At 36.3% G+C, this 27863-nt stretch overlaps 1 protein-coding gene across 1 annotated transcript in view; it reads left to right on the top strand.

Moving 5' to 3' along the window:
* Positions 1-27863, top strand: part of Lrp1b (LDL receptor related protein 1B) — a 2166816-nt gene that overhangs the window by 926482 nt on the left and 1212471 nt on the right. The window lies entirely within an intron of this gene.

A 27863-nucleotide genomic window follows, 5' to 3' on the forward strand; every position in this document is an offset into this window, starting at 1 on the left:
GGGAGGAGTCTAGATTTCCACCAACAGAACAGAAATGTGGTGTGATACATAGTGATTATTTACAGCCACAACAAATACTAAAATCATGAAATTTGCAGAAAATGAATGAATCTGGAAAGTGCTACATTAAGTGAGGTGACCCAGGTTCAAACCAAACCAAACCAAACCAAAATGAAACAAAAAACCAAAAACAGATATAGCATGTTTTCTGTCATATGTGGATCCTAACTTTTACTGCTTGTGTGTATGTGAATAGAGGATGTGAGAGGGGGTACAGACTATGCAACTAGAAGGGAGTCAACACGACAGGCAGTAAGAAAGCAGAGGAGCAAAAGATCCCGTGGGACACAGAGAAGGAGCACGGGGACACCAGGACGAGAACGGGAGGGAAGATAACTGAAAGGGACACCATGAATATTAATTTTTATGTTAATAGAAATTTAAAATTCAAACAAAAAAGAGAATGCTTTCAAGAAGTTTCAAAATAATTTTAAGTAAAAAAGAGAAAAAATTGACTTACAGGAAAGTCAGAAGTGAACAGACTCAAAGCCCACTGTCCACTGTTCTGAAGTTCTTAGCTCCTGCAGCTCGTTTTCAGCCTGCTTCGGTTTCCCAGTGGCTGCCTTTGCATCTACTGACTCTGAGCTATGTGCATGAGCCTGAGCCATCTCAGTAAAAATAAGATGTGTGTTAACTGTTCAGGAGCTTCCCATGCCCAGCTCTCTGGGGAGCTTGCCAGTGAGAACAAAGTCTAAGCTAGGGCCTCACTAGATTAAGATAACAACCAAAATAATGAATCAATCTATTCTAGCCAGCCAAAAATGTTGATCTGTTATCTCATTTGTTACAGGGGAGAACCTAGGAAGGTAGAAAGCGGATCTCATCAAAATGTGTCAGATACATGCATGAAGTTCTCAAAGAATGTACCAATAAATATTTAAAATTGTAAGACTATGTACCTCTGCTTTTGAGGCATAAGTTTTAAGCTAAATTGAAGATTACCACATGGTCATTGATTTTGAAATATTTTTAAGCATTTTAGTCCTTAGAAAGCGCCTGTTGGCATTTGGAGAACACAAATTAGACTCAAGCTTTTAAAGTAATAATAGAGGACATGAAGTTGGGGGAGAAGCAAGGGTAGGTGGGAATGGGGAAGGGGTGTAAATATGATCAAAACACATTGTATAATATTTTCAAAGAATCAAAAAGAATTTTTAAAACAAAGAAGATGCCTGTTGGTGGCCGTTTATTACCTAGGAGCCTAGGAGAATGTAACATTCTCCTAACTCCCTAGCATTAGTTAATTATGTCAATCTCCTCCTCCTCCATTCTCATTTAAAAGACAGTGACCAAGCTTTCTTTATTGGTATTTTACTAATTAATACAACAACATTTTCCCAAGTATTGCTACAGCTATTTTGTCTGAAGAGTTTAGATCATATAGAACAGAATCATCTAAGTAATACAATCTACTGGAATAGATTTGACATTGATGTATGGCATAGTCAGATAGCCTTACAGATTTTGTTTTCACTATACAAGATTTGCGGAAAATGCAGTGGAATAAAAACAAATGCTTTCAGTCACCAGGAAAAAGGAAGAAGGTTGTTGTCTTGGAACCATAGGTTCAGATTCACCCATATTTTCAATGTAATAAATAAGAACATGACAAGAGAGCAATCAGAATCAAAAGAGAGGTAACCCAAGAAGATTAATTGCATAACCTGGAGGATAAGAAAATTGTTTCATAGACTGAGGAAATAGATACCAAGGGTAATCTGCTGCTTTGTATACTTCATTCAAAGCCCATATTTAGTGTTTCAAGATAGCAAATAACTTGCACTAATTGTATGAGTTAATTATGTTTCAAATACCAAATATTTACCAGGAATAAAAGCTATGATTAGCAGACATTTTCTTTCCTTCCTGAATGATAAAATTTTTTCCCAAAGTTTCTCACAATTTTATTAATTTTCAAAATATTTGGTTCAGCATTGTACTATCATTACTTCTATTTTTATCCTATATATTACATTTTGTGTAGTGAATTACTCAAGCTGAGAGATTATTCTCCAATGTATTAAATGTGAAGCAAGTAAGAATTTTAATATTTTCCATTAACATTCTATATTTTTTTAGGCTACTGATTTACTGTTTCACAAGAGGTCTAATGACTAAGTCACTGAAAATTATGGGGTGTTCAGTGAAAATGTCAAAGGCAGCTGGCATGTCTGCAACTATGAAGTACGTTGAAACAATATATCAATATGTCAATATAGTGTGTGGCTAATAATCAGCACATACTCCTGAGCAAATGGTACTGCTCAAGTAGTGGGCTATCACATACCCAAGCTTGCTGCTTATTTTCTGCTTGTGGCAAACTATTTCATATCTTTTGATCTCAGCTTTTCTGTTTGGAAAGTGAGAATAATAAACTGTGACTCATAGAGATGTTATACACCCTTGAAGACCACTGAGCTATTCGGGTTACTATGGAATAGAATTAGATTTCAGATAGTTTTTGCTTACTGAATGGGATTCAGAGATGAATCCAAAGGTCAGGCTAGTTCCTATACCAGACCACCAGTGGAGCTCAGATCACCTGATGTCATCATGCTTCTACTTATTGTGTTCAGATGTTTAAAAGCAGGAACATAATTACATTAATATATACAGGAATCTCTGTGTGAGACCAGAATAAAGAACCTGAAAGCCAGATCATGAATTTGTGAAATGTTTCCAATGTAAAAATAATTCATTCATGAATTTTGGACACACTTTGATTAATGTTAGTACTCCTGGAAAATAAGGATACAATTATGCTAACAAATATGGGGTAAGAGCTAAAGTATATAGAATCCTTTAAGGGGTATATGAAGTACAACTTCTAAGCCATGTGCAATTCTTACCCAATATCACAACATATTTTTCATATATACTGAATTTTTGTTCATTTTATTCCTACTTAAAGGATAAACAAACAATGAAAAGCTCATAGATTCTGATTCCTTCGCTTGAAAACTTCCTTCAAATACAATAATCTGTTTTTCAGTATTATACACTTGTTTTCAGTTATTAGTAATAATCTCTTTCCAGACCTAATTTTCTAAACGGCACATTTCTGAGTGAGTGCAGAGAGACATGCTTCACTACTTAGACCTAGAACTCTGCTCCAAAGGTAAACTCAACTAATTAAACCCCAATTAGAGAAAAGTGTTAATTTTTAAAAATTTAATGTTTGCAATTTTCATACTATAGAGTTTGATGGCATTTAGATCCACTGCCACCTGCCCAATTTAAGGAACTCTCGCTTATATATATAAATGTCCTATAGAGTATGATTTGTGTACTCCAATGTTCAGTGTAGATATATCTAGTGGCCCACCAAGAGTCCCAACCCCGTAAGACAGTCTTTCCCTCTCCTGGTAGCCATCAATTTCCAGAAGTTCCTTAGGTTGGTTTACAATTTCCCCATGTCTATGCAGGGATTCTGTCTATTTGAGCTTGCATAGGACTTCTACATGATGTCATGATTGCTGTGAGTTCATATGAGTAACTGACCAGATTTTTGGAAGACTTGTTTCTTTGTGGTCATCCACCCCCTCTGGCTCTTATAATCTTCCTGCTGGGGATTTCTTCACCTTGGACAACTCCAAAGCAGTTATCTTGATGATTTCTGGCTTCTAAAATAAAGTAGCATAGGCTGGATGCTTTGCAAAAATAGAGAATTATTTTTCACAGCTCTGGAATCTGTAAATCCAGAGTCAGTATTTGGGTCTGAGGGAGGCCCTCATGAGGGTTGCAGGCTGGTAAATGCCTTTCATATAACCATTGTCAAACAGAGGGCTGCACATTTATCTGGAGTCTCCTGAAAGGGAACTAATTCCATGCATAAGGGATCCAGGATCATGACCAAACCTTGTGTTCCAAAATGCTCTCTCTTAACATCATTACCTTCAGAATTGTGATTTGAAAACATGAATTTTGGTAGTTATAAACCTTCCACGAAGATAGTAGCAATTACCAATCAGAATTAATTACAAGTCCTTATGAAACATTCGTATTTGGTGGTATGTTTTAGAAATGTATTTCTTTTAGAAGTATTTAAAATTATGAATCAATCTGTTGAGATTGTCTACATATATAGTCACTGTTAGAAGGGAGAAAGATGGATGACATTTCAATGACCTGTGATTCTTCAACAGTTTGAAATTAGCTAAATTTATGAATAAATGGGGAATTATTAGTACTTAAGTATTAGTTCTTTTTTAAGTTTTTTAAGTAAATAATTTACTGAGAATTTCATGCACGCATATAAGGTGTTTTGATCAAATCCATGCCCACTCCCTCCCCTCCAACTCCTCCCACAGCTCCCCATCACTTTTTTCTGATAAAGTATTTGATGTGTGGTGTTGTTTAATTCAGATGTCTCTCTCTTAAGTCTCTGGCCTGTTGACCTATCTAATGGAGATAGTGGGGTATTAAAGTCCCGTATTATTAATGAGTTGGGGTTAATCTGGGTCCTAAAGTCCTGTAGTATTGTCTTTATGAAGCTGGGTACACTAGAGTTTGGTGAATATATGTTCATGATTGTAATATGTTCTTGATTCCTTGTTCCTTTGATCAAAATGAAGTGGCCCTCTGTCTCTTTTGATTAGTTTTAAAGTCTATTTTGTCAGATATTAGAATTGCTATAACTTCATGGACTCTTCTTCTTTGATTTATTTTTTATGGGGCTTTTGGCAACTCTAACATTCCCCCCTTCTGAAGAGGTAACCCCAAAATCTTTTAAGGATTGGATAAAAGCTCCCAAATATTTTGGACATTTTTGGCCTTTGGAATGGAATATGTTGCTAAGAGACACTGTGAGCTTTAGCCAAGAAACTGGCAATTTTCTTTGGGGTCTTTTAAACCTAACTACCTAGGGAATTCCTACCTCCTATTCTTATCACACCATCCTCTGAAGAGGTTACCAAAATTGCCAATAGGGAATCAGGACACAGATTGCTCTAGCTTCTTCCATGCTGAACAGGGACACAGGGTGTGGCAATTGGAGTACCCCTTTCAGTGGGTCTATTTAAAATACATTGTAGAACTCTTAACTGTAAGGTAGGTTTTGTTTTTTAACCCGTTCACATAGTCTGTGTCTTTTGACTGGGGAGTTCAGTCTATTAATATTTAAAGATATTAATGAAAGATTAGTATTGAATCCTGTCTTTTTATTTTTGTTTACATTCTTGATATAGCTGTACTTTTCCAGAGTTATACCTTCATTGGTGTCTAAAAGATTCACAAATTGCATAACTCTTATCTCAAGGAAGAAAAGGAAAGTCTTTGAATCTGGAATAGGAGATGTGAAGAAGTAAAGGAAAAAGTAATTAGCATTACAAGTTCTAGACAAGGAACTAGAAAAAAGCCAAAACAGGGCAATTTTCAAATGATCATATGAAACTCCATTGGAATTTCTTGACAAGGGCTTCCAAAAGCATCCCTAAATTGGCTTCCTCCTCATTTTTATATTGTTGACCAAGGCTGGGCTCTAGAGTGATGGATTCAGGATTTGCTTTCAGGTATTTTGAGAGCTGTTGGAGTGGTTAGAATCAGTATCAGTTCCCTCTCAAAGGTTTCTAGATAAAGGGAGAAAACAAATTTATCCATCATTTTAGAGCAATAGCTGGTTGTCGACTTTAGCTACAGGTGGGCACTACAGTATTGGAAACCAAGATTTGAAGTCTTACAGATGAGTAGCACTTTCTGGTTAGGAACAAAATCATTAATAAGAAATAATTGTCTAAATAACATTTTATATGGACTTTTTCAATTATAATAGACATTGTGATTCAGTGTAGTAATCTGGGTTGGCATCTCTGGTCATTTAAAATTGGGAATACTTTCGTCCAGGCTCTTCTGGCTTTCATAGTCTTCACTGAAAAGTCAGCTGTAATGCTAATGGTTTTCCTTGATATGTGACTTGTTTCTTGTTTGCAGCTTTCAGAATAGTGTCTTTGTTTTGTACATGTAGTGTATTTACTATGATGTGCCTTGGTGTTTAAGACCATACAGTTGGCCCAAATAAATCAATTTATCTTTATACTTAAGATCAACTGAGGATCTGTTCCTCAGGGGTCACATGGGCTTGGGAGAAGCTCCTGGCTCCTTCTTTTACCAGTTCCACCTATGTGAAGATAAGTCAAAGGTCCTGCTCAACAATGTCTGGCTTCACTTGGAAGCATGAATGAGATGTTCCCTCTCAGTTGACCCTCCTCTTTGTAGACTGGACACTGGTTCAAATCCATCTCGTGGTGTCTCCATGTCCTCCCTGAACAAAAGGACAGGTGACTCACCACATTTACAGGACATTTTTAGAGATGTTCCATAGTCCCCTGGAACTTAGTCGACCTTGGAGCCAAGGGGCAAAAACTGTCCTCCAAGTCCTTCTGACCACATTAGTATATGCCTCAAACTATGGCTGTTAAACATCCAATAAGGTTAGTTCCACCAGTCTGACACTTTTAATTATCATATGCTATATAGATGAGGCTTGGGTAAAAAACCAAATATTCTCAAATAAACTTTGACTAGATATTTATTTTGTTCCTTAAACTAGTTGACTAAACTATGACAATAGACATTTTAAGATTATGTGTATATTATTTTTATCTCATTCTTTCTATAGCATAACAAACCTAAACAGACCTTCATCACTTGCTTAGGCTTTCTCATTTTTTTTTCTATTTTGGAAAATATCTCCAGTCCCATATCTTTTTAATTCTTAACGTAATTCAAACAAATAAAGCTGTGTTATATTTCTTGTCAAGTGATACATAGATATTCTATGATCAAGTCATTATGTCGTCTTTGAAATAACCTTAAAAAGTTTGCCAATATTTTTGTAACAGATTTAATCCAAGAACTTAAGTGATTTTGCAGAGTTAAACTATTCTTTTGTCAGGTTGTAACTCACCATAATGATGTGTTACTGTTTGTTTTGATTACTGCACTGCAAAAATCGTTTGGTCCTCCTATAAAGAGCCAACCACAGGTAAAGGCTGAAGTTTCAAAAACCTCACTTCTGAACTAACTAGAAGTTTAAGTGGTTCTCAAAATCATTCTCTATTTTGATAATTTACTATAAATGCTCACACATTTCACTGGGCATTTTTATTCTCATAATGCAACTTATTGTGGATAAAAGCCACTAATTAAAATTAAAGAAGGGACCTGTAGGGAAAATTCCAAAATAAAGATTATATTCTATTTTTCCTAGGAAGCTGACCCTGTCTTGGTAAAAATGCACAACTGTGTTAAGTATTGCCACCCAGATTTCATCAGAACTGTAGTGACCACACTTTTTACTGTTATTTTGTTCCATTAAATGTTTGTCCACATGAATTACTTCAATCTGCAGGTCCTTTGATATTATTGGACTTGACAGCCAACCCTACTCTAAGTCACAGAATTATTCTTCTACAGTGCCTAGTCACTGCCCTAAAAAGTCACTCTTATTAGATATGACACAGATTACCCTCCAGAAAAAAAAAGTACAAATGCAACAACTTTTTTTAGACAAAACAAAATAAAATGAAACAAAAAGTTCTCTATTGCACACATCTCCCTGAATACTGCATGTAATCCTTCATTTATTGTTATTCATTTAAGATCAGTTAACTTAATAGACATCCTAATAAAACATTTACTGCATACAGAAAAACAATGAACAGAAAAGACAGCCTTCAGGAAACTTGTGTGTTATAACCCAGTAAAATAAAATCACATGAACTGCCAAAGAATTCTAATAAATTATAATCAGTAATGAGATAAAGTAACTTTAAGAGTATTTGTAACTGAAACAAGACAAAGACCTAGTATAGTCATGGGGCTCAAGGACACATTGCTGAGAAAGGGCATGTGAATTTATATTTAGTATCCTGCAATTGGCAAAAGCAAAATCAATTCAATAATGCCAACCACAGTCTATTTACAGATTCTACTGAATGGTTAGATCATATGCCTTTTCTACAAAAGAAAATAATTATTTCCAATATACCCCCGAAACCAATAATTATTTAAAGATTTGCTTATTTAACTATTTTCTGTTTATGCATGAGGGACAGGCGATATATATATCACCTGTATTCCTGGTGCCAACAGAGGCCAGAAGAGAGCATCAGATTCCCTGCAACTGGAGTTATAGTTGATCATGAATCACCTGATATGAGTGCTGGGAACTGAGCCTAGATCCTCTGCAAAGGCAGCAAATGTTCTTAATGTTGAGCTCTCCAACCTGAAAACAAGAATTTTAACATATATCAAGACCACATACTTAATGCTATTTTGTATATGTTTTTCATGCAATATGAAATCATGTATTGAACACCTATTACAGACCTACACGAGACATTGAATAGACGACCATCAGTGAGCAAAGCAGAATAAAACCTCTTCTATCATGAAGCTAGTTATTTAAACACTTAAGTTAGCCTTCTGCAAGTGGTTATTGGATAATGATTTAGAATATGAGATCCTGAGTTTGCTTTAACATTAGCTCACTGCAAAGTATCTATGTGATCATTCATTCTCTGTATGCCTAAATTTATTCATGTGTAAAATATGAATAATGAAAAGTACCTATCTCCTATTTCTCTAAAAATGGCAGCAATAAATTATTCAAATATTAAATAGTGAATGATATTTGCTATAGTACTTGTTTTACACCTATTTTGGAACACATGTATTTGGTTTCTTGGTGTCAGTTTATTCATTATGCAAAACGGGCTTGACTTGTTTCGATCTACATACAATTTAAATTTTTTGAAATATTCGTGACATTTTATTATCATAGTTGGGGTCTTCATAGCCAGATCTTCTTTGCCTCTTTATATATAATTTTGAAAAACATCATCTCCAAAATGACAACTATCTTGCATTTTTTTTGCTCACCTAATAAGTGTTCATGGAGGAAGATGATTTATTGAGGCACTGATAGAATGCCATGTCCGAAGGTGTCTTCTGAAGTAACCACCACCAACAACAGCAAAAACAAAAACAAAAAAGGTAGAAATTACAAACAGACTACCCCACTGTTTTTGTTTGATTTGTAATATGCTTGTTCTTTTGAGTTGGGGCTAAAAATTTGACATTTGTTGTCTTGAGATGACTCAAGGAAAAGAAAAATGTAAAGCAAAGTTAATTGACTACTGCCCTCCTGCATCTCAAGCCTCAGATCAGTAGAAGCTAATAATCAGAGGGATCACAGAGAAGTCAAGATGATAGGCAATTGCTTTACCAACTATAGTGTTAAAATAGTTAACACCACAAAGAATGTATTCTCTGAACACATAGCAGGTAATTAAAAGCAATAACAACAATAAATCTATTATCAATATGAGTCTATGTTGACGTTTAGCAGTCGACCCAACAGTTCTAAATGATCTGCAGATCAAAAGAAAAATTAGAAGGGAAGTTGAAAACTAATTTCAAGAAGAAAAAATGTTTTCATGATTTTGATAAAGTGGTGCTAAAGTGATACTTGAGGACAAATCTTGAATTTCAAACTTCTTATATTACAAAAGGAAAAAAAAAAACCTCTGAAATTAATACCCTAATTTTTTCCTTAATATACTATAAAAGTAATTACAAAGTGAAAGCATAAAATGATGGTCATAAGACAAGAAAGAAACACGCAGTAGATAATGTTAACAAACTTAACGTGGCTTGTGAAAAATTAATAAAATTAATATCCAACTAATGCTGAGACAAATGAAACACAAATTTTCATCAGAGAGAATGCAAAGTAAATGATCAATAAAGGTGTAACTGTCTGCTCTTCAACATTGTTTGTCCCAGATACATGCAGAAACAAACTAAAATTAATTAAAATTGAATAAAATGAAGCATTCAGTCGTGGAGTCATAGCCATGTTTCAAGTTCTCAACACATGGCTGAGCAGATGTATAACATTTGTCTTATGACAGAATATTATGTTAGACAACCTTGATATGAATGAAAAATAAGAGAACATTGTAAGTTTCATGAATAATTTGGCAACTTAAGAGAAATGGATAAATTTATAATGGAAACATGGCCAATTTCATGCTTTGAGGGTAGCAAAACTGTGCCCAAATCTGACATAGACACTGAAGGGAAGTCCAACAGCAGAGACAATAGGACTTTTGGAGTGCAGAGGTTAAGAAAATCCTTAACATGATTTCAGTAAATCCTTCAGTATGTGAATGAGTTCATTTTAGGAAGGCAGGGTGGGTTTTATATATGAAAATCTCAGGAGTCATTCTTTTACTAAGGGCTTTTAACAAATCTAATTAAAATATGGAAAGGACACATAAAATTCAGCACACTAAAACCTGACAAAATTTAAGAAATGATAGCAAATAGACCCACATACTAGGACTAGAATGTTCTCTCCCTGTCACTAACCATGTGCCTACTTTGAAACACTGAATTCTTTGTCCCTTAGCATAAAGAATAAGGGAAAGATTGTTATTCTCATACTTTCTACTCAATACCATACTAAAGTTGAAAAATGAAAAAAATAGATCACATTTTCAGAGAAGAAAAAGACAATTCCTATTTATATATGAAATGTTATGCAAATAAATTTCTGTTTATATAAAATCAATATGTGAAGTGACAACAATCCCTGAATGCAAGGTAGCAATGGTTTTTGTAGAATTCCCGCCAATACTCACAGAAACTTCTCATTTTATACAACTGTGGGATACTGTTGATCCTTCCAATTTCACTTCACCTTGTCACCAGAGTCTCAATTACTGCATTACTCAAATCATTATTTCCATTTTCAGTGATGCCTTATTAACTAAAATAGATCACTTTTTTTTCACAACACCCAATGTCTATTTGTTCCACTAATTGTTATTGGTTGATTCATTACTTCAATGTGGATTTTCACAATCCTTAATTAACTCATCTGTGAATGTTGCTCTGATTTTCTATTAACTTTTGGAGAAAATGAAGAAGAAAAATTAAAAGAAGGAGAAGGTGAAGAAGAGTAAGAGGAAGAGGAGGAGGGGGAGGAAGGAGGCAGAGGGGGAGGGAGGAATGGAGCTGCACAATTGTGGAAAGTGAGAATATTGTGTATTTTTAATATTAAATTTCAAATCTTCCTAAGCATGCTCTGTTCCTTGACCCCACTGTCATTTGTACAATATGTAAAGGCTATTCCTACCATTTCGATTCTTTTAAACCCCCAGCTGTGCCACCCCCTCCTTTGTTCTCTGCATAGGACTTCACCTACTCTTTCCAAGAAGATGTAGAAGGGGAGCTGTGAAAGGCATCACATTTAGTTTCCTCTAAAATAGTAAAGGTTCAACTGTAGTATATGCATATTATTCCTGTCCCATTTATAAGGTTTTGTTCCTTCTTAGAAATTTTGTCCATACTCTGAAATTCTCAAAGATTTTATTGTCGCACTGGAGAGATGGTTCAGCAGTTAAAAGCACTGTCTGCTTTTGCAAAAGCCCGTGTTTTAAATCCTAGCACCTACATGGCATCCATAACTCCAGTTCCAAGGAATTTAATGTCCTCTTCTGGCCTCCATGGGCATTGCATGGCACAGTACACTTACATACATGCAGGCAAAACAGTCATACACATTAAATCATTTTTTTAAAACTAAAAAAATTGTTCTTCTTTGCATTTCCATTTCTCTGGGCCTTTAATCTAAGTCACTTTCTGTATAATTACTTCTCTGCTGCTGTAATAAAATACTGTGACCAAGGCAACCTATAGAAGAAAGAGTTTGACTTATCAATTGAAATGGACAAGAGTCCATCTTGGCAGGGGAAGCATGGCAGGTGGCAGCCATGGCAACTGGAGCAGATGGCTGAGAGCTGACATCTTCAAGCAGGCACAGGAAGCAGGGAGCTCCAACCTGGGAGTGGGCACGGGATCTGCTCCTAAGCCCACCCCCAGTTATGTGCTTTCTCAGAAGGATCACACCTCTTAAAGGTTCCATGACCCACTGCAAAAAGTGCCATCAACTGACCAAGTTTTCAAACACTTGGAGTCTGTGGGAGACATTCTCTTGCAAATCACCTCACTCTCCTTTGTCTTCAGGGATCCCTTATCACTCTTAGGATGAATTCTAAGATCCTGCTTTTGGACCTTTTCTTTCCCATGTTGTAATCTGCATTTGTCAGGCAACATTCTGTTAATCTTCTGATTATACCATGACCATTGTCATTTGTGGACCTTTTTCACATCTTGCTGTTTTTTTTAGATCATTCCTGACCCCATTTGGGCTGGTGAATTTCTACATATCAGGTACATATCAGCTTTTATGTCACTTACTTCAGGAAATCTTCAAACTACACATCATTTTTTTTTTCTTACAGAAACCTGCAGTTTACCTACAATAACATAGAATGTTTGGGATTCTAATAATGTTTTTCCCTAATTTTACCTTCAGAGTCTTCAAATGCTATTAGTATAGGTATTTACAGATAAGCTAGAATAATTGAACACAGGATGATTAAAAATGTCAGGCACCATGCTTGGCATGTGAATTAGATGAAAGGGAGGCTGACCCAAAAGGACTTTTCAGTTTAGTGGAGGGGGCTGATAATGGTAATTTAGAAAACAACTACAGTAGTGTGTAAATCTAGGCAGCCCCTTTCTCACACTGGTTTAACTATAAGATGTACTCCATAGACACTCTTTCACCTTTGAGTGTTTCATCTTTTCTCCAGTGATGGAAAAGCTCATGGTCAGCCTCATGACAATGAGGGGACAACTGATCCTCTGCGGTGCTCTATGCTGCTGAGATGTGCTGTGCAGTGCTCTAGGTTATGTTTGCTATGTGTGCTGTCAGCATAGATGGTTTCCCAATACTGACGAGTTTAGGGGACACCACCTCATCAAAGTCAAGGAACATCAGTCCTCTACTATGCCACCTGACTTATCCCTTTCAAATTTGTTTCTAGACCCAATTTTTAGTAATAGTGAGCATACGGATTTTTTAAAAAGGAGTAGAAGTATAGACTGCATGCATGGAATGGGAGGGGCCTGAGCAAGCACATGGCTCAACAACCCTGAGCTCTGTAAGAAGGAGGTATTTATTTTACCAGTCTAGACAGAGAGGCATATGCACATACCATAATGGATACTCATGAGATGGTAAACAGGGAATTTCCCTCTTCTCACCTCACTGCATGTCTTGCACTTGATACTGGTTCAAGTTAGCTTTTTCAATCACATTCTTACAACATTTATACCTTCAGAAATTGCTACTCATTAGTACATGAACATACATCATATTTTGTTTATTTTTACTCATGCTAATGAAGTTTTTGAGAAACAAGAGCTGTTCATTAACCAAAAGTAGGACTACTGACGTGTTCTAACTGGTCTGGAGCATTCTCTCCTTTCTTTGAACTTCAATAGCAATTCTAGTACAACCATACACTTCGTAGTCATGTATGGAAGCAGGGTTATTTGTAAACACACACGATTACATCCTCTTTTAATATGAATAAATTAAGCCCATGGAAACCAGAAATTATGTAAATTTATGAGTTATATTTATATATATATATGCATGGTGATGATCACACAGCCAAGATGGAGATAAGAGAGAAAAGCTCCTTGCTTATAGAAATTGCATCATAAATGGGTCATGTTCATCAAATGCAGAGACATTTTATAATAAATACTATTAACATTGTTTAATCTTCCCATAATCAATGTGCTCATGTGTGTGTCTTTCTGGCATTATTGTGTTGTTTAGAATGAATGATTGGCATATTTAGAAGAACTTTGTGTATACACTGCTCTGTGTCTCCATTGCAACTCCTAAACAGAATTTTCAGACCCTCTTGTATGATCTGTATTCAATAATGCAGACAGAATTTTGGACCCAGGTGTAATCCCTTGCATCATTACAGTTTTGTCACATTCTTTGTCATGTAAAAGGTAATGTTAATAAAAGGCATACTAATGGAAGATTTAAAAAGCTGCATTATTTCAACTCAGTGATTGAATTCTATCAATCAAGATACCTTTTGCTGCCAGTAAAGAAAACAAGAAAGTTCTGTGTGATGAAAATAAGGCTTTGGGAAATTAAAGTAAAAGTTTAATCTACAAAAGAAATACGCTTCTAAAATTGGGACATATGAACTAGGAAATGCAAACAGTATTGGATAAGACCTGTCTAGACGCTAGTATCCTGATGATGATATTGAGTAATAAAATTGAAATGAATAACATTATGATACCATCAAGTAAATTCGTGAAAATATAAATCAGCAAGAGAACAAAATTTCCTGGCACTGTCACTGGAAGGATGGATATAAACATGGACTGGGCCTGTATTTCAAATTTCTAATCAGTCCATCATTTTGTCGCACCTTGTATGAAAATAATTTGTTTTTCTTTCCAGGAAAGTTTAATTGTGATTTTGGAAACTGTCATCATTTATATTCTGACTAAAATTTATGGCTTTTGTTACAAATTACAAGTGCTGTTAGAGATGAGGTGCAAGCTTTCCCTTTGAGAGCTCCTGCATTGAGGGTTTTAGCCCCAGCTGGTGGCTCATCTTGGCGGATCTGGAAGATTTAGGAGTAGGATGGGGTCTGTTTGGAAGATACAAGCTGATAGAGGCATATCCTCGGGGTCTGTAACTTGTCCCAGCCCCTTTCTGACTGTTTCTGGCAACACAAAGATTCTCATATGCCACTTGTTCCTCTCACCATGGTGGTCTCCTCGCATTGTGACCAGGCAATCCTGAAGTAGATACTCAGAAACTGCAAACCAAAATAGTTTTCTCTCCATGTAGTCACAGGCATGTGGTTATACCAGTGAAAAGTCTAAACCACTTCCTGATGAAAATTTAGGAATTTTAAATATTCAAATGAAATATTAATCATTCACAAACATAATTAAGACCGTAATAGAAATCATTTATTTTCTTGCCGATTGTTTCTCGTATTCTTTGTTTAAGTTTTAATACAGCCTGTTATGTTAGATTTCAGTTTCACAGAGAGATACCAGGTACATATATTCCAAATGATAATGTATCAGAAACAACTAATTCTAATCAAGAATAGACTATTTTGTGTATTTTTGCAAAATCAAATGCAGCTGTTGGTTTGAACTCATTTCATCAGCCTACGTCTCAGGCTGTATGTGGAACACACTTTCTTTGAGGCTCACAGGTGTGCCTCTCATGGATCCAGGCCACAGCATGTAAAGTCCCAAGATACATTAAGATATGAGTCGGACTGGCAAATAATTTTCACAAAGTTCTAGATGTACAATTTAGGGAGGAGTACTCCAAAATCTCGTAGTCGCTGCCTATTGGCCAGTTGTGGATCTTTGTGTTAATCTCCATCAGTTACAAAAAGATGTTTCTCTCATGAAAGTCGAGCAATTCATGAATCTGTAAGCATAGCATTAAGTCATTAGGAGTCTGTTTAACATGGCCCATTTAGCAGGGTAATAATAGAATCTCCCTTAAGGCCTGTGCTTCATTTCTACATGTTCTCCCAGTAGTGTATGTAGGGCCTTCAGTAACAGAACATCAAGTTCTGGAGGGTAACCAAGACCAATGACACTAACCAGTAATGTTTGGGGGTGTATAGATGTCCCTGGGCAATATCTCCAAAGAGGGAGCTGATTCCTGGCAATAGGCTTTTTTACTTGCTAACCTGCAGTGTCTGATAAGGGCACTCCCACGCCCCCAATTTTAGGATAATTCCATTACCTTCTACATGCATTTGAGAGAAGGTTCATATATAGAATATACAAAGAACTCAACAAACTAAAAACCAAGGAAACAAACAACCCAATATAATTTGGGGCAAAGAACTAAAGAGAGAGTTCCCAAAAGATGAAATGTAAATAGCTGAGAAACATTTTTTAAAATATTCAACACGGTAAGCCATCAGGGAAATAAGAATTGAAAATACTTTGAGAGTTCATCTTCTACCAGTCCAAATGGCTAAGATAAAAACAAATGCAAACAACCATGATTGTAATGGATGTGGGGAAAGTAGAACACTTGTCCACCACTTGTGGGATATAACCACACTATGGAATTCAGCATGGCGCTTTCTCAAAAAGCTAAAAAATATCTATCACATGATCTAGCTATAGCACTCCTGGGCATATTCATTAAAGACATCGTATTACTCTACAGAGATGCTATCTCATCCATGATCATCCCAATAGTCATCCATGGCTCTACTCCCAAAAGTCAGGAAATGGAGCATCTAGAAGCCAATAAGTCGATGAAAGGATAATGAAGTTATGGTATGTTTACACAGTACAATATTATCAGCTTTTATGAAAAATGAAATTATGAAATTCGCAGGGAAATAGAAGCTGGGATTGGTCATCCTGAGTGAGGTATTCCAGACCAAGAAAGAGAAACCTCACGTGTTTTCTCTTATGCGGATACTAGTTTTGATACATGTTCTTTAGATATGTGTTTCATTTTGGAAAATCTATAAGGTCAGGAAACAAGTAAGGAACCAATGGGGGTAGAGGGAGTTAAAGGAGGGAAATGAAAGCGCAGTGATATAGAAGGGAAAGAGAAAATAGAACAGGGAGGGTTAAAAGGGGGATGGGCAGGCAGGGTAGAGGGTAGAGAAGGGAGTATGGGGAGCTATAACTGGCACGAAAGTGTAGAATCTTCCTAGAATACATACATATGTGTACATAAAATCTTCTTCAGTGCCATATAGTCTATTATCTTTCCCACTCAAAAAATCACTACTACTCAGAACATACTTGAATCATTAGCAGTCATGTGTGTGGACTCTTGCTAGAAATGCAGAATCACATGCATTAAAACAGATTTTCTGAACCCAAACTTACATTTGATAAGTTTCCTAGGTGATTACTATATACCAAGATCAGTTCCAACATATGAGATCCCAGTGTAGTGTTTGTCTCAAGTAAATGCAGTGAAATCTCTAAAGAGGAAGCCCTTTTGTATACCTGTTCTTACCCAGGAATCCTACAAAAGCAGTTTTAATTTATTGGTCTGTCATTCTATCATCTGTTCAGTAAACTATCAGAGCTAAGATGAAATTTAGTTTGTTTTTGCTCATCAGGGCATACTTTGCAATGTATCAACACATGCCTTATAATCGAATAGTATAAATAAACACATAATGAATATGTGAATGAATGAAGCTTAGTTGATACAATATATTTTGCTCCTAGGGTTGAATCCAACTTTTAAAACAAACAGCTCTCACTTCAATCACTGCCATTGAAATTATCATAAAGATAAAACATTATTTCAGTTAGTGATCCAAGAGACTCATTGCACTAGAATTTAAGTTACATATATATTATAGTCTTTATGATTCAAAAGTTTACAATCTGGTAGAGGTGGCAGAATTCACATGTGAAAAAACCCATGCCAACTCAAAGATTTCATGTATTAGAGGGCAAAGATGTGAATGCCACCCTTGAGAGGACAGCTCTTACCAGGCTTCAAAATAAGAAGCACAGTAAGTTGGCAATGCATTTTTCATTCAGTGGGGTTTGCTGACATATTTCATATGCCCAACTCTAAGACACTAGAGGTACTATGGAGATCTGGTACTTGTCTTTACAAAATCTTCACCTAAGTTTCTAACTTGTGACAACAGACAGAAACCCACTTTATATTATATGAAGAACAAAATGAACTGTTCTAGAGTGTAATGAGCTTTAAAAATAATAATTTCCAATATGTTGGTATTTTCTCAAATCCAAATACCAAAATCCACTGGGAAAAGACAACTTAAAGGATTATGTTGGAATAAATTTGTGGAATTACATATGACTTTCTAGTACATATTCTTCCTCCAGTATTTACCATACATTATGAATGTATGGATATAATCAATTCATTTACATACTTGTATTTTTAAAACTTTTCTTCTCATAAGTACATTTAATACAAGATATCTGCCATCCCAAAATAGGTACCTTTACATGCCCTGCTTATTTACAATAACAGATGTTATAAAATATGTAGAAGATTATTATTGACATAAACTTACCAGGCCTTTGAGTAAGTGGTCTGTGTCTGAATTGACCAATCTTTGCATAGGTAGGTCAATAGTCCCTCCTTTCTAAGAAAATGGGGAAAGTTGCTTCTTTCCAGCACCATCCTCAGGCTGTGAGTGAGAAAGATGAGCCATTAAGAAAAATCAGTATGGTTGGAATTATTGCTCTGAAATAGATGTGGAGAAACAGTAAGATATGGACACAGAAACAAGACATTCTCTCAGCCTTTTAAACTGTTATGTTCTCCAGTGGCATTGCTAAAGCAGAGTTCTTTCACTAAAACTAGAACCAAAGGAATGGAGTTTGTTGTTGAGAAGGCTTATCCAGTTCATTAACCATTCATTAATTAGATGGTTTGAATTATGTGTGTGTTTATTTTTGAAGATAATCCCTTGTCTGCCTTGCTTGATGTACACTTGACCAAAAAAAGTATTATTTTTTCCTATTCTGTGAACTAAGTCTTCCCTTTGGTGACTATTTCATACCCTGTCAAATTCTTATCTGAAGAAGTCAGCCTCTTGTATCCCTTTGACTCTCTGTACAGTTTATTCCAGGGATGAGGTAACAACGAACCAAGGGAAAGAGACCACCTTCATTGTTTCAGGCCTGTTAGCTTGATCTTGCTCCTCAGACATAGATTTATGACTTAGATGACTCAAGCTCTATTGTAACTATCAAGCAGTTTGGCAAAATAAAGTTAATTAGTGGATTGGTTAATTTATTGCAAAAATTATAAGCCTTAGGTGATCAGGCCTCTAAAGTAGCACTATTCAAGTCCAAAGCCTTAGTCAATGGCTGACATAGTACAACAAGATACTTATCTTTAAAGACCAGAGGTAAAGGAGTGAAAACAGCATTGGGCTCTGTGTAGACCATGAGAAATGTTTTGAGATTCTTCCCTCCTTTCCTTCCTCCCTGACCTCACTATCTCATTCACTCTCTCTCCTTTCTTTTTCTCACTTGAGGAATAAAGTCTGATATTTATTGGTGAAAAGATGTTAAATCAAGAAGGTATATACTCATGTATCCAATTTCTAGAATAACACCAAAACATACTTCAACAACACTCAAGAAGAAACTGGAACTGGAGAGATGGCTCAGCAGTTAAGGACGCTGGAGCCTCTTGCAGAGGACCCAGGTTCAGATCCCAGAACCCATATGGTGGCTAACAACTGTCTGTAATTCCAGGGGAATCCAACACCCTCTTCTGGCTCCACAGGCATTGAACAACACAGGTGCACTTACACACATGTGGGCAATATACTCATACACATAAAATAAAAACAATAAATAAAATATTTCTTAAAAAGATAAGAAGAAAATGATACATTGAAAGTTATGGTTTTTATTGAGAAATATAGCAGACAGCATCTATTTTTTAGTATTGCTCTGTATATATGTGTTATTAACATATTGATTTTATGGATTGATGATACTCACTAAGATATTTCTATTATTTCTATTTGAAGCAATGATGCTGAAGATGAAATGCGGGTCCTTGTTCACGCTAGGCAGGCATTTTACCTCTGAGCTCCGTGTTCAGCCTCACTGAGGAGCATTCATCATGCATTGAACATAACCATCGAGCATATATATGTATATATATATCTCCTTCCTAATCTACAGTAATCGCTCTTCTTTCAGGTTTATTTTTTCTAGAATCTGCATATAAGAGAAAACACTAGAGATTTGTCTTTCTGTCTTTAGCGATTTTAGCATGACATGATATCCTCCACTTCCATCAATTTGCTACAACTGCAAGATTTAATTCTCCTTTATAAATGAATAATGGTCACTTGTATACAGATGGCATATTTTCTTTACCCATTCCTTTGCTGTAGACACCTGGGCTTATTCCATACCTTAGGTCTTCTAAATATTGCTGCAATAAACTACAATATGCAAGTAAAACTGTTTTCACATGCTGACTTCATTTCCTTTGTATATTTAATGGAAAAGCATGATCATTGCAACATATGTTCGTTTCATTTCTAATTTTCTGAGAAACCTCCATACTGTTTTCCATATTGGCCATACTAATATATATTCCCACCAACAGTGTTACGCATTCATTTTCACCATGTTGCCAGGGTCTAATTTTTGTAGAGTGTGTATAATGAATCTAAGAAATGAGTAAGGGATAATTACAACTTTTATGAAGTTTGGCTCATGTTTAGAAACCAAACAAATGTGCTTACTGTATACTGAGATTAAGAAGATAAAACTGAGTTGTTATGTTTATTTAAAATGATGGCCAGCCATTATTATAGAAAACTATGACTTTTATTATTCTTAGAAATCATCAAAATGTCCCATAAGGTTACTATTTTTGTCCCAGGGGTTTTAGAGGGTTAGTTTTCCTTTTAATATGCAAATTTATTTAATCTTCCCCTCTGGGTAGCATTCACTGTAATACACTAATCTCTTCCTTAATTGTCTGTCTATGTGCACTCCTAAATAATAATTGGATTGTGTGAACTCCTCTTCGGTGGGAAGTTTCACCTCATTTTTCTCTATGGTTGTCATACTGCCTTCAGTAACAACAACCACCACCAACAGAAAGAAAAAGAAAAAAAAAACAACTTAAATATATTTCCTGAGACTGTAATCGATTATCTTTCATTCCCCTGAGTTTAAGTTTTGCTCTCTACTTAATCACAGCCTGGGAGAATATTTTCAAATATTTTATCAACAGCTTTCAAAATTACACTGATGGGAAGAAAAAGTTAAATCAATAAAAGTACTGGTTCTAGTCACTGAGTAAAGTAACAAAAATACAGAATTTGGTAAAATGGATATTTTCATTTTATGAAAGAGCACAAAGTTTAAAAGTGTTTCTTAGATTATATATGAAGCTTCTTTAGTGAAACTTCCTGCTTCATATTTGAAATTAATCAATTTGAAATTCAACAGTCAACTAATTCTCTAAATCCTAAAATGAAATAGAGTGGTCACCTCCTCTGTCTACGCTGTACCTGATTCCTGTTTCCTTAGGCCATCTCACTTTTAGCTTTGCTCGGCTTTGGGATCTTCATATTTAACAACAATATGATCCTGCTCATACTCCTTGACTTCTCAGAAATCATGTCTCCCAACTGTTGAGTTTACTTAGAAATTCCTTCTTCACCTGCTACTCAAGCTTTTCTGATCCCATTATATCACAAATATCCCTGAAATCTGGGCCATTTTCATCAATATCTTCTTGTTCATGTTCTCCAAAGCTAAACTCTAGCATACCATCAATAAGATAGTTTTCTATCCTTTTTCAGATCTTTGTGTAACTCCTACAGTGTAGCCTGGGTTCTGTAACGGGTATCTAAGAATGTCCCTTCACCTCTCCTGTAGAAAATAATTTCTTTTCTCATGTCTTGGGTGCTCTGTCTTCCAGATCATTAATCTTTTTCAGAGTTCAGTTATGTTGAAAATATGTTTCTATTAGCATCCTGAGAAATGTTTCTTTTTGTGATAGCATTCTGCTGCTTTTCTGTGTCTGAACATGTTCTTTTCTCTGAATTGGTAGGGCTTGTTTTATGAATAGAAGGAAAGGATGATAGAAACGATTATGTATTAAATTTTAAGACATTCTCTGCATTTTAAACTCCATTTTTACTCCTGAAGATTTCCAAACAATTATGATCTATCCCTTCTCTATGATGCTTTCCTGCATTTTGGTGGCATTTTCTCTTTGTTTGCTTGGCTGGTTGGTTGGTTTGGTTTTTGGAGAAAGGTTCTCCTGTAGCTCAGGATTTCCTCAAACTTGTGTAGCAGAGGAAGATCTTGAACTGCTGATCGATCCTCCTACTTCCAAATCCCTAGGGTGAAACTGTAGATGTGCAATATAATTCCCTGCTGCTTGGGTTTTGATTTGTATTGATTCACTTCTTGGTTCCCCTTATAGACTACAATGACTTCATCAAGTGTCATTCGTATCAGGCTATTTGATAGTGTCCCCTGCGCTGTGCACTGTAACATCTTTCTTGAACTGTCATAGCCCAAAGAACCATCCCTCCCATTTTACTTCTGTAATACCACAAACAACTAACGTATGTCACTAAATATCCATTGTTAGCTTTTCAGTGTCTAAATTTTTGTTAATAAATTTGTCTGTTGTAATTTTATTAACTATTCCCTTTTGTTGTGAATTTGGATTTTCTTTTCCTTTATTTTTCTTTTTATGTATGTGAGTGTGTGTGTGTGTGTGTGTGTGTGTGTGTTACATGTGTGATTGTACCCACAGAAGTACAGCAGTAGAAGAGACACTTGCACCTGTGTCCTGCTCCCCTTTCAAGTCATTGACCAGGAACAACAGGGTTCATACTGTAGCTGACCATAACCTTGAGGACAAAATTCTTGAGGATTTCTTACCTGGGCAAATTTTGCATAGAGCAGTTGATCTTTGGGACAGATCCCAACTATAGCTGTTCAAGAGTATGCATAATAAAAGACCATCTTATACATCCCTCAACTCTCAGTGAAACTTTCTCATACAACAGAGTGTGACGCACACAGAAGGCCACAAACTGGCCAAGTTTTAGAGGATAAGAGACTGCAGAGTGTATGTCCCTGGATAGGACTCCTATATTAAACCTCACTCACCCATGGCTCAAGGACCATTGAGGAAGAGGCAGGGAAAGATTGTGAGAGCCGGGGTTGGTGCATGAATATAAGGAAACAAAGACCTTCAGGCCACTGGGAAATTGCTCAGATGAACGTGCAACAATGATGACCGCATGCACAAAACCCATGTTGATTCAATCAAACAAAAACTCAGCAGAGAACTGGGAAAATGGGCAACAGTCCCCAACCTTAACCAAGGAACTATTAGCAACTGATTATTGAGAAGTGAGTGACTCTAGAAAAGCAGACTAGGCTTCAGTGGCTGAACTTGCACTGAGGGTCATCTAGATACAAATGCTTAACCAGATCAGCCTTTATATACATGACAGATTGCAGTAAGTCCTGTGGGATGGTAAGGGGGTCATGGATGGAGGAGGAGCTCTAAATTTGATTAAGATCTATTATATGAAATGCACAAAAATTCAGCAAAAATATACATACTATTTTTTAACTATAACCCCATCTTTTAAAACCTCAATCCAATGGCAGAGCTCAGCTGCTTTCTGGGGTACAAGTTGGACAGGAGCCAGGTTTTTTTTTTTTTATCTTTTTTTTTTTTTTTTTTTTTTTGGTCTTTTTAAGACAGGTTCTTCCTTGTATTCCCAGCTGGCCTGGAATTTGCTATGTAGACCAGGCTGGCCTCAGCCTCACAGAGATCTGCCTGCCTCTGTCTCCAAAGTGCTGGCATTAAAGGCATGCGCCACCACACCTGGGTTTTTTTATTAATTTTTAAAAAATTTGTGCATTTTAATTTTATTTAAATTAGTGTTTGCCTGCATGTGTGTAAGCGTACCACATGCGTGCAAAGCCCATAGAGGCCAGAAGACAGATTCCCACTGGAATTGTCCCTTCTGGTAAATTTAGTCAGCCAGAGGTCTCTGTTCCAGGAGGGTCAGCTGTTCCTCATCTACGGCAATCCATTGTCAGTATTCCTTTGGATAGAATTGGGGTCTGCTGTTCATTTTTCCAGTAGTATGTTGGGTTACTGTCTGGAAGAGCCTTTATCTATCCGAGCCAACAACGCGACTGAAGGTATCGCCTGTCTGTCTTTGTTGTTGGTCGAGTAACTTTTAGTTATGTATATGTATGCTCTTATGATATTATGTTGGCCCCTTTAATCTTTGGTTATACTTCCCTTTTGGGTGTTTAAGGACATACAATTGGACCAGATAAACTGATTTGTTTTTACTCTTGAGGTCGTTAGAGGATTTGTTCCTCAGGGGTCCCATGGGGTTGGGAGGAACCCCTGGCTCCTTTCTTTTACCAGCTCCATCCATGTGAGGATAAGTCAAAGGTCCTGCTCGAACATTGTTGGCTCCTCTTGGAAGCATGGAGGAAATGATTCCTCCGTGTTGACCCTCCTCTTTATAGACTGGACACTGGCTCAAGTCCATCTGGTGGGGTCTCCTCAGCTTCCTTGATCAAGAGGCCAGATGACCCACCACCATTACAGGACATTTTGCACGATGCTCATAGTCCCTGGGAACTAATCGACCCAGGAGGGCAAGGAGCAAAAGGTGTCCTTTGAATCCCTCTGACCCAATTAGTATAGATCTCAAGGTATGTCTCTTAAACATCCAAGAAGGTTAGTTCCACCATTCTGGCATTTTTAATTACTGTGTGTCTTGCAGATAAATCTTGGGTAATGACCAGTTGGTCTCAAATAAACCTTATCTAGAGATATGGTTCTTGATCTTTTATGTATAATTTGTCAGTAGATTGTAGGAATAATATGGTTCCCTCTGGTTTTCGTGACTAGCTAGGCATTGTTTCTCTCTTGTATCGTCTCCCCCCTCTATCATGGTTTTCCCACTTAAGGTGCCTTCACTTCCCCCCCTTTCTTCCTTACTAATACCCTTGCTCCCATGATCCTACCTCTGTTGAACTGTTTCTTTTTTTTTTTTTTTACCTCAGCTGAAAATCCCTAGGTTGGACCCTTGTTTAGTTTGTTTGGTCTTTTTGAGACAGTGTCTCCCTATGGCCCCAGCTATCCTGGAACTCACTATGTAGACCAGTCTGGCCTTTAACTCACAGAGATCCGCCTGCCTCTGCCTACCAAGTGCTGGGATTAAAGGCATGCTCCACCACGCCTGGCTGGACCCTTGTTGAACTGAATGGAGCTCATGGTATGGGACACTGTCTTGTAATGGGGAGAAGAGGACCTTGCTGGAGGGCAAAAGAACAGGGGCAGGTTGATTTGTGTGTGTGTGTGTGTGTGTGTGTGTGTGTGTGTATACATTGCAAGTCTGGGTTTTTTAAGGTGTTTGCAATAACATTGAGAATTGTTTAGTTTTCTTTAATTTTTCAACTCTGTAGAGTCTATTATAATGCACTTTTTGCTTGCTGATATAAATCTGTAATACGATAACTATGATTTGTTTAATTTCAGTTTTGTTTACCTTACCAAGATTATAGCATACAAATTTGACATAAATATTAATCATATTTCTAAATGCTAGTTTGTTTCAGTAAATATCACTTGCAATAACTTCAAAACTCCTCAGTACTTAGATGTGAATGCAGTATTAGATGTATAACATCTGTATGTAGAAATGCATCAAACTCAAAAGTCCACAATAAATGCAGATCTGTAGATTTGTGAAAACAACCACTCAGCTGATAAGGTGCCATTTTCCAGCAAACCACAAAGTCAGCACAGCTTTATTTAAAATGGAGGAGGATTTTGTAGAAACTGACATGCAAATTCTAAAACCTATATGGAATTTAATAGACCTGGAATACTCAGAATAATCATAGAGAAATATCAAAGCATAAAGACTCATGCTGCCAGATTTTGATTTTTTTTCCCCTAAAAATACCAAGATGTTGAAGAAAGGTTGGATATGTAGGTTAACGAAACGAAAGAGTAAAAGATATACCCATTGATGTTTTCCAGTCTGGAAAACAATTCCATAGTTTCTACTGAAGTGAGATATTGTTTAGGATTTAACCTAGAAATCATAGACTTATCAAAAAAACATAATAAATAGTTACATAAGCATATTTCAGTTCTTGAAATTTTATCCATAGCAGCATGCTGGAAACAACTTAAATATCTATCAATTGCCAATGAATAAGCAGACTAAAGTATATTCACACTATGGAATACTATACTACTAAAGAGAAAGGTAGGCTACTGATACAACAGTTTAGCGCATCTCAAATACATTTTTAAAGAAAGGAAACCAAACCTGAACTGCTACACATTGAGTGACTCCATTTATATGACATGCCATTATAAAGGAAAAACTATTCAGACAGAAAACAGATCAGTGCTTGCAAACCGGCAGCAAGGAAATGAGCAGCTGCAGAAGGTCACAGAGGAGAACTGGAGGTCAGGTAGCATTCTGTATCTCAATGGCAGCGCTAGCTAAACACAACACATAGAATTTTCACAAGTACATGCATTTTTCAAAACTTTCAGAACTGTATTTTAGAGAATGCAATTTACTATATGTAAATTATATCATAAAATGAACATGGACGACAATGAATTATAAACCACCTACATGTTGCATATTGATATAGAAGAACACCCAGAATTTTCAGCTAGAACAGTAGTCTATAGGCTCAGGGTTGTGAGGAAATGAATTTCAACTGTCATTAACAGCAGCCTAATCTCCAGAAGCCAGCCCATACTGCATTCTATTAGGACAAAGAAATAGAGTTGAGAGAATGAATGAGGTGACATGAGTTATCACAGTTTAAATATGCCCTGCTCACATCCTGCTGACAAGAGGCATGGCATGTAACTGCATCAGGTTTTCAATCGCTAAGTAAAGAATGTGAACAATTCGTTTGGTGAGCTTCATATAGAAAGGATAATTTTCTCCTTATGATTGTGAGTATAATTTTTGCTGGGATGGCATTTTGTAGAAAGAATTCATGGGGAACTTTTGTTAAAAAGTTAAGAATGAAACAACACAGCAAGGTATGATGCTCACATCTGTAAACCTAGCTTTCAGGAGGCTGTCAGAGGAGGAACACCAAGAGTCTGAGAGTAGCCTGGGCTACAGTGTGCAGCCCTGTCTCAGAAAACAAAAGAAAAACCATTTTGTATGTTTGAAATGTTGGCTAGACAGTATGGAATTTCCAAAGAGTGTCTAAATGTTCTCATTTTTCTCAAGAGAGAAACTATTACCTTAATTGTATAAGTAACACCACACATGTGTGTTCTAATCATTCTTGAAGTCCAACACACACTCGATGTGAACTGTTTATTCTGAGGCAGCTCAGTACAATATATTTGTATTTACTTTCTAAAAAAGCTCTTTTTGCATGCATTAATGCAAATGTGTTCTAAATCCTAATAATGTTACAAGTATTGCAGTCTTTACAGATCCCCATAGACTTGCATAAGCATTGAGTGAAAACTGGTTCTATCTTGCTTCTCTTTTTAATTGGTTCATGCTTGTCTAGCAAACTACATGTGGGTGGACATTGCTTCAGAGAGTGGTATTCATATTTTATAAAAAAGAAGGCTAGTGTTGGAAATGTTTACTCCCTTGTTCTTTGAGTACATGTATGTTTGCAGGTATACATGTATGTGCAATTATCCCTCCACACACATGTATGCACAAAGCAGACAACATTGGGAATCATTCCCTACTCACTAGTTACATGTTTTGAGGGACAAAGTGAAACTAACAAAGGAGTAGGCTAGGTCAGTTGGACTGTGAGCCCCAGAATTCCATCTGTTTCTACCCCTTAAGCACGCACCATTGCCTTTTTAAATATAGGTTCTGGAAATCAAATTCAAGTCCTCTGTTTGCAAGCTAAGCACTTTAAGAGCAGAACTATCCTTCCAACTCCAAAGTTTGTGCTTCTTATATTGTTTCTCCATGTACTGAAAAATTTGTCTTAAGGTACAGATTTGAGGAGAATTTTAAAAATGCTTAGAATATACCAAAACATAATCAAACTACAATAATATAATAAAATACACAAAAATAAAATAATAAAAGGTAGTGTTGAAAGGGGTATAATCCTAAAATCAAAGAGAATTTAAATTGTAGCAAGAATATTAACAGATACCTTGCCTAAAGCCGGATATATGGCTCCAAGCTAAATGCAAGTCAACTGGAAAAATGCTCATTGTATTCACACAGATAGAAGAAAATAGATCAATGAAATTTGAATTGTTTTCTGAAACATTTACATAGCCTAAAATTCCTAACCAGGAGGAGAAGTTAGATACTCTTGCTCCA

The sequence above is a fragment of the Nannospalax galili genome, unplaced genomic scaffold (assembly GCF_000622305.1).
Source record: "Nannospalax galili isolate Female #2095 unplaced genomic scaffold, S.galili_v1.0 scaffold87, whole genome shotgun sequence".
Classification (NCBI taxonomy): Eukaryota; Metazoa; Chordata; class Mammalia; order Rodentia; family Spalacidae; genus Nannospalax; species Nannospalax galili.